The sequence below is a fragment of the Phacochoerus africanus genome, chromosome 5 (assembly GCF_016906955.1).
Source record: "Phacochoerus africanus isolate WHEZ1 chromosome 5, ROS_Pafr_v1, whole genome shotgun sequence".
Classification (NCBI taxonomy): domain Eukaryota; kingdom Metazoa; phylum Chordata; class Mammalia; order Artiodactyla; family Suidae; genus Phacochoerus; species Phacochoerus africanus.
This window is the reverse complement of record NC_062548.1, coordinates 132,079,145-132,089,482: the sequence shown is the minus strand read 5'-3', so window position 1 is coordinate 132,089,482 and position 10,338 is coordinate 132,079,145. Positions and strand designations below refer to the sequence as shown.

Genomic DNA, 10,338 nt, shown 5'->3' with positions numbered 1-10,338 from the left:
CAAAACACGTTTAACTAGAGACCTCAGTCCGGGAGCTGGAAGTTTCCTTCACCCGGAACAGTGCTCAATACCTTTTCCTCTGCTGCCCAACGAGCCGGCCGAAGGCACAGGCCGAAGGGTCGAGCTGGCCCGAGAGCCTGCGGATGTGTGTGCATCCTGCCGGAAGCAGCAGGGCTGAGCAGGAAGTTGCAATTACAAGAGGGCAGGGCTTCTGCAGAAGCTGAGAGGTGCTGGCTCAGAGCAGCCAGGGCTTATCCAAGGAAGGTATGTGCGGGGGAGGGGGGGGGACCTGGTCATTAATGGGCCTGCAGGTTTCAAAGGAAAAGGGAGGAGGCCAGGCCAGCTTTGTTGGCGCCCAGCACTTTCCCTAAAGGCACAGACAGAAACAGGATAAGCAGCCTCTAGGCAGGTCCAAAGGGGCCCCCCTGGGGGGATGGAGCAGGTCCAGCTGGGGCGGGGGGGGGGGGGGGGGCTCTCTCCTCCTTCACGGCCTCCCAACAGTCTCCTGTTTGCACATGGCCCTTTCTCTTCTGTCATTCCTGACACCTTCTTCTTCTTCTTTTTGCCACACCCCAGGCATGTGGAAGCTCCCGGGACCACAAATCGAACCGGCGCCACAGCAGTGAGCCGAGCCACTGCAGCGATAATGCCAGATCCTTAACCCTCAGCACCACAAGGGAACTCCTCGACTGCTTCTTAACTTTTCAAGATAATTATCATTTGGGATAAAGTTTCTTACTCTTGAATCAGAGCCAAGGGACCTTATTATTTTTTTTTCAGTGTTTAAGGAAGATTTTTCAAATATCTCTTGTAGGTTCCAACTTCAACTCATTTTAAACAAAATGTACGAGAAGCCACAAAATATTTGCAATGCGTATTTCAGTAAAAGAGAATCCACTGAGTCCTGCGGGCCAGACAGCACAGCCCCGAGGAGACTGGGCTTGCAGAAAGCCTCCCTGTCAGAGATCTGCCCTGAGTATGTGTGGGGTGGGTAGGGGGTGGCAGGGGGTGGCAGGGGGTGTCTGCTGTGGACCGAGTGTCCTCTGGGGACCGCAGCCCGGCCAGCGTGGCCGGCCACACGCGTGCGCTGCTTTGCTTTCCGAACCACCAGCCCATGGGAGCCAAGGGCTCAGGCTCCCCATTCAGAGCCTGTAATGCCCACTGAAGCGAAACAGGAAGGGAAACAAACGTTCAGAGGAAAGGGTTTCTCCCTCCCGTGACCCTGAAAGAAAGCCAATGGCAGCCTGCAGGGCCGGGGCCAAAGGCTTCGGCCAAAATCACCGAGCCGAAGGAAGGTTCTACAGCGTGCTGGAGAGCCCGCTCCCCTCAGAGTCAAGAAAACTGCCCTGGAATCCTGCGACATGCCAGCCGTGATTCCGAGGTCCACCCTGAACCTCGGTGTCCTCGTCGGGACCAGGGCTGGGGCTGATGGGGTGCGTGACAGGTCTGCTCGCTCCAGTCCTCTTCCCTGGCCAGATCCTCCTTGTTCACTTCCTCCAGAAACCCTCCAGGCAGCCTCCACGCACCGCTCTGAAGAGTGACCCATGCCTCGTCACCCACTGGCTTCAAGATCGCCACTGACCCCCCCGCCTTTTCCTGCAAGGAGCACCGCAGCCCGCAGGGTCAGCTCCATCCTCCAGAGTCCTCCGGATGCAGCCCGGCCTGAGGTCCTTCCTGAACACCTGTCGTCAGGTACCCAGCGGGGCCCTTCCCTGCCCCTCCCCTGAGGCCCCTCCCCTCTTCTCTCCGCTTGAGGTCCCCACCCTGTGCACAAGCTCCCAAAGAGAGAGCGGTAGTGCGCACGACTGGAAAAGGAGCAGGGAGGGCAGACCATCAAAGGCATGTCCCCTGCAGCCCACGGCTGGAAAAGGAGCAGGGAGGGCAGACCATCGAAGGCATGTCCCCTGCAGCCCACGGCTGGAAAAGGAGCAGGGAGGGCAGACCATCGAAGGCATGTCCCCTGCAGCCAGCAGCACCTGCACCTACCATCGGGGGCGTGGCTGCTATAATCGCCCACCACCCCCATCATCTTTAAGGCCCCTCTCCCCAGGAAGTCTGGTTTCCCAGACCCCATGCTCCCAGGCTGGTGTAAGCCCCCTGCCCCATCTTTAAGGCCCCTCTCCCCAGGAAGTCTGGTTTCCCAGACCCCATGCTCCCAGGCTGGTGTAAGCCCCCTGCCCCATCTTTAAGGCCCCTCTCCCCAGGAAGTCTGGTTTCCCAGACCCCATGCTCCCGGGCTGGTGTAAGCCCCCTGCCCCATCTTTAAGGCCCCTCTCCCCAGGAAGTCTGGTTTCCCAGACCCCATGCTCCCGGGCTGGTGTAAGCCCCCTGCCCCATCTTTAAGGCCCCTCTCCCCAGGAAGTCTGGTTTCCCAGACCCCATGCTCCCGGGCTGGTGTAAGCCCCCTGCCCCATCTTTAAGGCCCCTCTCCCCAGGAAGTCTGGTTTCCCAGACCCCATGCTCCCGGGCTGGTGTAAGCCACCTGCCCCAGGCTTGCCTCTCTCCTAGAACTTACCATTCGGCCCCACAAGGCACTTGTTCATCCGCCTCGCCGCTCATCTTTTCCTGCTCTGCTTCTGTGCTGGCAGCTGCCACAGCACCTAGGCTCAGGTCGAATGAATGAATCGGAGGGAAGGAAGGAGGGGAGGGAGGCGACTTCCGTCCCATAGTGGGCACGCAGAGGTTCTTTTTCTGTCTCTTCTTAAGGACATCTGGCCCCGACGGGACCCTCCCTGCCCCTCTAGGCTCCAAGGCGCTGAGGATCACGAGAGTTCCTGTCTGTCCATGGGTGTCCCCCCTGCCACAGCGGCCACCCACCCACCTGCAAGCAGAAGCAGAGCAGAGGGTCGAGTCTGTGTCGCGTCAGCTTTAGATTCCCGCCTCCCTGTCCTGGGCCGCCCGCCACACCTTCGTCCCCGCGGTTCCCGCCAGCTTGTTCCCAAACCGAAGACCTCGGGTTTCTCTCCCCAGACTGTCCCAGCGTCCCCTTCAGAGAGGAGGCTGGCATCTGAAGTCCCCCGTCCCGGTTGGAATTAGCCGCTTCGCCCCGGAATCTAGCTTGCTCCGCTGGGTCTGTCACGAACAGGGACCTGGCCGAAATGTGTCGTCATGCAAGACAGTCCTTCCTGGAACTCAATCTGAGTGGCTTTGTGCAAAAACAGGAGACGAGCAGACGACATCTTTCCCAACCTTGATAACCACGTCCAGACGGGGCTCAGTCACTCCTGACCCTCCCCCAATTAAATAACCTCAATTCCTTTCTGCAAAAGAATCATCTGGAGCTCCCGTGGTGGCTCGGTAGTAACGAACCCAACTAGTATCCCTGGCCTTGCTCAGTGGGTTAAGGATCCAGTGTTGCCGTGAGCTGTGGTGTTGGTGGCAGATGTGGTTCAGATCTGGCGGAGGCTGAGCTGCAGCTTCAATTCAACCCCTAGCCTGGGAACTTCCACATACCATGGAGCAGAGGCTCGGGGGTGAGACATCCTGGAGGCCAGCTGGGAGGAGGCCTGTGCCTCCGGGATGGGGCCCGGAGAGCAAGTCTTCAGTGCAGGTGGCCTGCTTCTCTCAGTCAACCATGGGGAGCTGCTTAGAGGCTTGGGGCAGGGGAACAGCAAGGTCCCCGTTTTGACCCTGGGATACAATGGCTCTGGCCTCAGTTGTAATTGGGTCCGCGCTGTGTCCTTACGTAGCCAAATGCCACCCTCCACGCCAAACTGTCACTCTTGTCTCATCCCACTTTGCCTTCACCACAGGTCTGTGGCATCACCTTTCTGATGCACACAGATTAACAGTCAACGGAGAGGTGACTTTTCTAGCAACTGTGCATATTGTGTTTTTGCTTGGTTGCAGCATGACGGTAGAATCTCTCATAATCAGCTTCAACTGGTTCCAAGCCAGGGCACCCCTGGGCACTTGCCCAGGGTGGTTGGAGTTCACGCCGGCTTATGCTGCTGTTCTTGCTGGTGAATGGTGTCCCCGCTTCTCTCACAAATGTCCTGCTTTGGAAAATAAGTCATATGGTTACCTGACACTTTATGTTTGGAAAATTGAGGCTGGGGGCTGCTGTACTCTGTGCATTTATCCCCCAGGGGGCCCTGTCCATGGGCTTTTTGGAGGAGAGCAGAGACTGGACCCCGAGTTTTTTATTGCTTAGCCTTGCAAATGCTGGATGGGGTGGCCACGGGGTGCAAATTTCCCCTTTGCTCAAGAATTGGACAGAACCCAAAGAATACAAAGAGCTATGTGCCCCCAAATTCCTGGGAAGCCTCCAACAACTGGGGCGGACTTGGAGGCAGCATAACCCCTCGGTGACTCTCCAGCACCCCTGCACCCTTACTGCCAGCCTAGGGGAGAGCAGGGAGGGGCAGGTCAGCCCTGGGGGGCCCGAGCTCCCAGTGAGAGGCTCCCCCTCTCCTCCGGGCTCCAAGAGCATCTCTGCTGAGGCCAGGGGTGCCTGGCCGAGCTCAAACCCCACTCCCAGGGCAGATGTCCACTCAGGACGCAGGGAGACGGGAGTGGCTGCGACCTTTGTCTTCAACTGTAATTTCAAAAACAGCACCAAGTGACCTTTGGGGCTCCTTTCTGGCAATAGCAGATTATGGGTCCATGAACATAGCAGATGCCATGTCCAGGCCTCATAAAGTAACAAGCCCCTGCACCAGGATCCCAGGCAGTGTCCACACGGCTCCAACTGGGACTTTCACCTGCCGCCTCTGGCTCCTTTTCTTCCCCAACCAGATGCTCATTAATCCAGTCAGGTGTACTTGGCTGGAAGCCCAGGGGACTGAGGCACCAACTGATGGGTCTTTCGCTGGAACTGCTGAAGGGCACGCAGCACCTTTTCTTCCAAGGCCCGTCTGGCCTGGTCCCCAGTGAGTTTATTGACACCTGGCTTTAAGCTTTGGTGGCAAACCGTCTCCTCAGAGTGCGCCTTCAGGACACGGAGGCTTCGGATGCTTACATGGAGACCTGAGTGCACAGGGGACAGGGGAGGCTGCCAAGGGGGCGGCAGCTCATCCTGGCAGTTCTCTCCCCGGCCCAGGGCTCTCATACCTGGCCGGCATCAGAATCCCCTGGGGGGCTTGCAGGAACACACCTCCCCGGGGCTTCTGATTCACCGGCCTGGATGAGGTCTGAGAATCTTCACCCTTGACTGTCCCAATGGCACTAATTACCATGGCCCACACTCGGAGAGCCTCTACCCTCGTGTCCTAGTGGGGGCAGGGCCGTCTGCCCCCTGGACATGGCCCCACCTGCCAGGCCAGGTCTGTGATGAAAACTCCCCTGGCGGGGCCGCCGCAGGGGCTGCAAAACTCAAAGGATTCGACCAGGAGACAGCCCAGCCTGGTGCTTGTGGCTCTGAGGGGGAGACTCTGGGGAGAGGGGGCCCAGGTGGGCCAGGGGAGATTTTAGCAGAAGTGACATTTGAGATTGGGGACAAAGAAGGACCAGGCCACCCAAGGAGGATGACGGGAGCCCCCGAGAGCAGGATGGACAGAAGCAAACCCCCACCCTGCACAGGAGAGAACTCTGTGGAGCAGCAAGCAGGTCGGTCAGGAGTGCTGTGACAGGAGCAGGGGTGACAGCTCAGGCGGGACAGCAGGTCGGTCACAACCTGCCAGGACCTGCAGGACCGTCAGAGTCTGGACATCATCCAGAAGGCAGGGCAGCCGGGAAGGGTCAGAGGAGTGGGCTAATATCCGATCCTGGGCCCCAGGGGGCTGTGATTTCCCAGAGGGAACAGCCCTTGGAGGGGCCCGAGCTGGGGATCAGGGAACAGCACTGAGGCGGGAAGTGGGGGTGGGGGGAGGCGGGCTGGCTTAAATGACAAACATTGATTTCTCACAGTTCTGGAGGCTGGAAGTCCAGGATCATGCCATCAGTGGATTCAGTGCCCGGTGAGAGCCCTCTGCCCCTGGCAGGGTGGCAGCTGGCTCCTCACGTGGGGCAGGGGGGAGGAGCAAGCTGTCTGGTGTCTCTTCTCAGGAGGACCCTGGTCCCATCAGGGCGGCCCCTCCCTCACCACCCCATCTAATCCCTGTCACCTACCAGAGGCCACCTGCAAATACCCACACACGGGGGTTAGGGCTTCAACACATGAATTTGGAGGAGACACCATCATTCGGCCCGTGGCAGGGGGATGGGACAAAATTCCAAGCTGGCGTTCACCTAAGTTTCCGACGGGAGGGAAAAAAACAAAAAACAGTGCTATCTAAGAAAACTGGGGCCGTCTTTGAGAAGTTCTGCGCTGCCTTCGCTCTATTCTGGTAAACTGTGGGTCACCTCTAAATACAGTTTTCTTCCCAGAAGCAGACTCAACAGAGGCACTGTCGGTTAAAAATTAAACAGCAAAACGCAACTCAGACCATGTGAAGGTCTCTTTTTAAAAAGTAATCGCAGAAAGCATCTGGTCTCGTGCCCTGAAGGTCAAGATCCATTCGGAAACGGTCACCGTCTGTGCTCAGCAGTGGATGTCTTGTAGTCTAGCTTTCCCCCTCCCCAGGGTTCCTCGAGCAGCAAACCTCTTCCAGGACACACGGGGGCCTCCTCGCCCCGTTCCCTTGATCTGGGGGGATCTAGAGTCATTAGTCTCTTGTTTTAAAGGGCGAACCAGGGACTGCCCATCGCGTCTCAGTGGGTTACAAACCCGACCAGCATCCACAAGGATGTGGGTTCCATCCCTGGCCTCGCTCAGTGGGTTAAGGATCTGGTGTTGCCACAAGCTGTGGCGTAGGTCAAGGATGTAGCTCGGATCCCACGTGGCTGTGGCTGTGGCGTAGGCTGGCAGCTGCAGCTTCGATTCCACCCTTAGCCTGGAACATCTATATGCAAAAAAGAAAAAAAAAAGCATAAAAGGAGAATCAGTGAATAGCCTTTGATGTAGAGAGTGTTTTCACTGCAGCCAACAGACGCATCTTCATTCCTTCTCATGCCTCGTGCCACACCGTTGTCGTTTGAAGGGTCCAGGGGTGCAAAGGGTAAACCTGGCTCTGCTCCCCAGGAGCTTGTGATGTGAGAACATTCTGGGGGTATTCAGCAGAGTTCAAAGAACCAGAACAGGTGAGAGGACAACGATGGCCTGAAAGCCACCATACCCACCTGCCCCAGGGATAAACCCTGAGCCCAAGGGACAGCCTGAACTTTCCAAAAAACCTCTCCAGGCTAACCTCTAGTTTTCCCAGATTCTTTGCAGCACAGAGTCGAGACATTCAAATAAAACAAAACATACCACAAAAAAAAAAAAAAAAAAAGCCCTCTTCCAGTCTTCAAGCTCCACTTTATGACCTAAAAAGCAAAATCTTTCTAAAGCATAACAAGCTACTTCAGCTGAAGAAAACAGCGAACTCTAAAAGGCCAGGAATCCAGCGTATGCCCTCTGTCACGTGAGCACCAAATACCGAGAAACCATCCGGGACGAGGAGGCCGGCCTAGAGCAGCTGCTTCAAAGACGCTGTTCTTTAACCAAAGGCTTAACACAATGACCCTGGACACTCGGAGGGGAAGCAGGCTGAGAGCTCGGCTGGCTTTCCATGGAGGGCTGCGGAGGGCCTCTCGGTGGGATTCAGGCCATCGTCTCATTTGCAGAGACTGCCAAGTGTCAGCGGCAGCGATGGCCTCTTTAAAGAGCCAGGCATTGGCGCCACATCGAAAAAGGAAAGGAAAGAAGCTCAAGATTCCCCAAGCTTAAAATTGCAGAATAAAGGATAACTTTCCCCCAAATAAATAAAACAGATGCAGCCAGGTTAAAAACGGCGGCATCGAATCATTGGTACTGTTTCCTGCGTGGTTGGCTGTTTTTCTTTTCTTCTTCATCTTTTTTATCTTTTTCCAGCCATGCCCTTGGCATATGGAGGTTCCCAGCCTAGGGGTAGAACGGGAGCTGCAGCTGCGGATCTACACCGCAGCCACGGCAACCCTGGATCCGAGCCACATCTGCAACCCACACTAACAGCTCACGGTGACACCGGATCCTGAACCCACTGAACAAAGCCAGGGATTGAACCCTCATCCTCATGGGTACAAGTCGGGTTCTGAGCCTGTTGAGCCCCAATGGGAACTCCTGCTCTCTTTTTGAAGCCAAGAGGGGCCACCTCCACGAGGAAGCGCAGGTGCTTCTGCTTCTTCCCCGCCCCCCGCCCCCAGCCTTCCCCACCCCACCCCACCTTCTGAGCAACAGCTCTGCACTTGGAACCCATCAGACTCTGCCTTTGTCATCCTGCTCTCTGCATCATCCTTCAGCTGATCTCTCCAGTTTGGGTGTGAGGCAATCTGGGCCTTTTTTTTTTTTTTAAGACCGGTGTGTTTAATTTACAGTGATTTCGCTCAATAGTGCGAATGTTTACCATATGGTGGTTGTGTGGCAGAATATTCTGGCTCCCCTAAAAGTCAGGCTGCTGAGTCATGCTGAGTCACTTGCCAGCTGGGGCCACTGCCCTGCCATGCGCCGCCCTCCCGGGAGAAAGAGGGACTGGACAGCTGAGCTGGAAGAGTCAGGCCAAGATTCCACAAACGACTGAAGCACCGCTGCTCTGAGGAATCAGCCACGTCCTGGGAATATAGAAATTGTAGGACTTTGCTCACAGAGGGAAATAGCCAAAATGGAGCCAGAGCAGCAAGCAGGACTAGACACTTGTAGACAGAAATTGTACTCAATTAAAAAGCAAGATAGAACCTGATGGAAGATAATATAAGAAAAAGAATGTGTGTGTGTGTGTGTGTGTGTGAGTGTGTGTGTGACTGGGTCACCATGCTGTACAGCAGAAATTGATACGATATTGTAAATCGACTACAATTTTTAAAAACATTTAAAAATGAAAGGCAGAACTTTAGCACCAGCAAAACACAGATTGCTTAAATTTGGTAGTTTTTGACCTGTCCTGTGATCTCTCGGATATTGGATGAGTCAACAAACTCATTTGTTTTGATGATTACTAATTATGTTTTAAATGGAACGTGGGTAAGCTTGACTCACTATTTCCTATAGATCCTTCAGTGTCCCCAAAAGTCAGAACCTTCGTTGAATGATCAAACGGCCACTTCCAGTTGCCTTATGGCCATAGGAGTCACCTGGTGGACCAGTCACATTTCCACCTCTGCTAGGAAGCGCGGGGTCCCAGAATAATATCTGAAAACATGATCCCAAGATTGTCCAGGAATCTTGTCAAAAAATTTAAAGTACTGGCCCTTTTCACACCTACCCCCAGATTCTTATGGGATAGGTAGAGGTGGGGGCTAAAACTTGATATTTTCCAGAAGTTTCCAGATCATTCAAGTTGGGTTTTTCCCTGGCTGTGCTTTTAAGAATGAAACCAACGTCCCATTGCTGCCTAAATGACCCTCAATTTCCGAGCAGACATGGAAATGTTTGCCCATGGGTTTCTGTTACTCTTTTCCATTTAAGAGTAATCTTCCTCATGATTTTCCCTGTACTTGACGGAAAGAAGCAGAGAAAGGGCATCCATCATCCCTGACTTTGCTCCCTAATCCTGACTCTCAGTAGCTCTGTGACCTCAGACTTGTTTCTTAACCTCTCTGAGCTTCGCCTTCTGACATTCTAAAATAGAGTGCCAAAAGCTGTAGCTGCTTCCGTTGAGCTGTTGCTGGGGTCAGGCACACACGCTCGGAACAGCCTTGTGAGTGCCTGACTCTCCTACTTTACTATAAAGTTCCCGCCATGTGAGGCGGAAGACGTACTTTCTTCAAGTCTCTGCTCCGATGCCACCTTCTCCATGGAGCCTACCAGGATCGCCCCATTCAAAACCATTCCTCCACCCTTGCTGTCGGCACTGCGCATGGCCGTCCCTGCTCTATGGCCACCACCTTCATCGTCTTTTAATAACTAACCTCTGTCATTTAAGCACCAGTTTCATTTCTTTGTTCTCCCCCACGCACCCCTCCACTGGAGTGCAACATCCTGGAGGTCAGGATTTTTGTCAGTTTTGTTCGCTGATGACTCCTAAATTCCTAGAAGAGTGCCTGGTGCATAGTAGGTGTTCAGTAAATACTGGATGGATGGATGGATGGATGGATGGATGGATGGATGGATGGATGCGTGCCTGCATGCATGGTCAGATGGGCACCTGCCTTTGCACTCTATCGCATCTGTGCCACCATTCACACCCGCTGCATGTCTGAGCTTGGAAAACCTGTCTTCTTTTCCAGCTGAGGTAAGATCTGATTACTCACAAGCCAGTGACTTCCCCTTTTAAAACCAACTTTGTTGTTTTATTACTGACATGTTTGCGCCAAATCTGTTTGCATCCTCATTAACCCAAGTAAACGTTAATAATAATAATTTTAAAAACCTATGAAAACAGCTTCCTACGTGCTTCCTCTCGC

General features: G+C 54.5%; 1 long non-coding RNA gene across 2 annotated transcripts; it reads left to right on the top strand.

Annotated features, from left to right (window-relative positions):
• Window positions 1–202: 202 nt before the first annotated feature.
• LOC125128365 (uncharacterized) lies at window positions 203–3,271 on the top strand. Of its 2 annotated transcripts, none has more exons than XR_007135210.1 (4): window positions 203–264; window positions 577–976; window positions 1,501–1,692; window positions 2,707–3,271. It is a non-coding gene; the product is annotated as an uncharacterized LOC125128365 (long non-coding RNA). The 2 variants fall into 2 exon arrangements; XR_007135211.1 differs by having other exon boundaries at window positions 204–264; window positions 815–976.
• The last annotated feature ends 7,067 nt before the right edge of the window (window positions 3,272–10,338 follow it).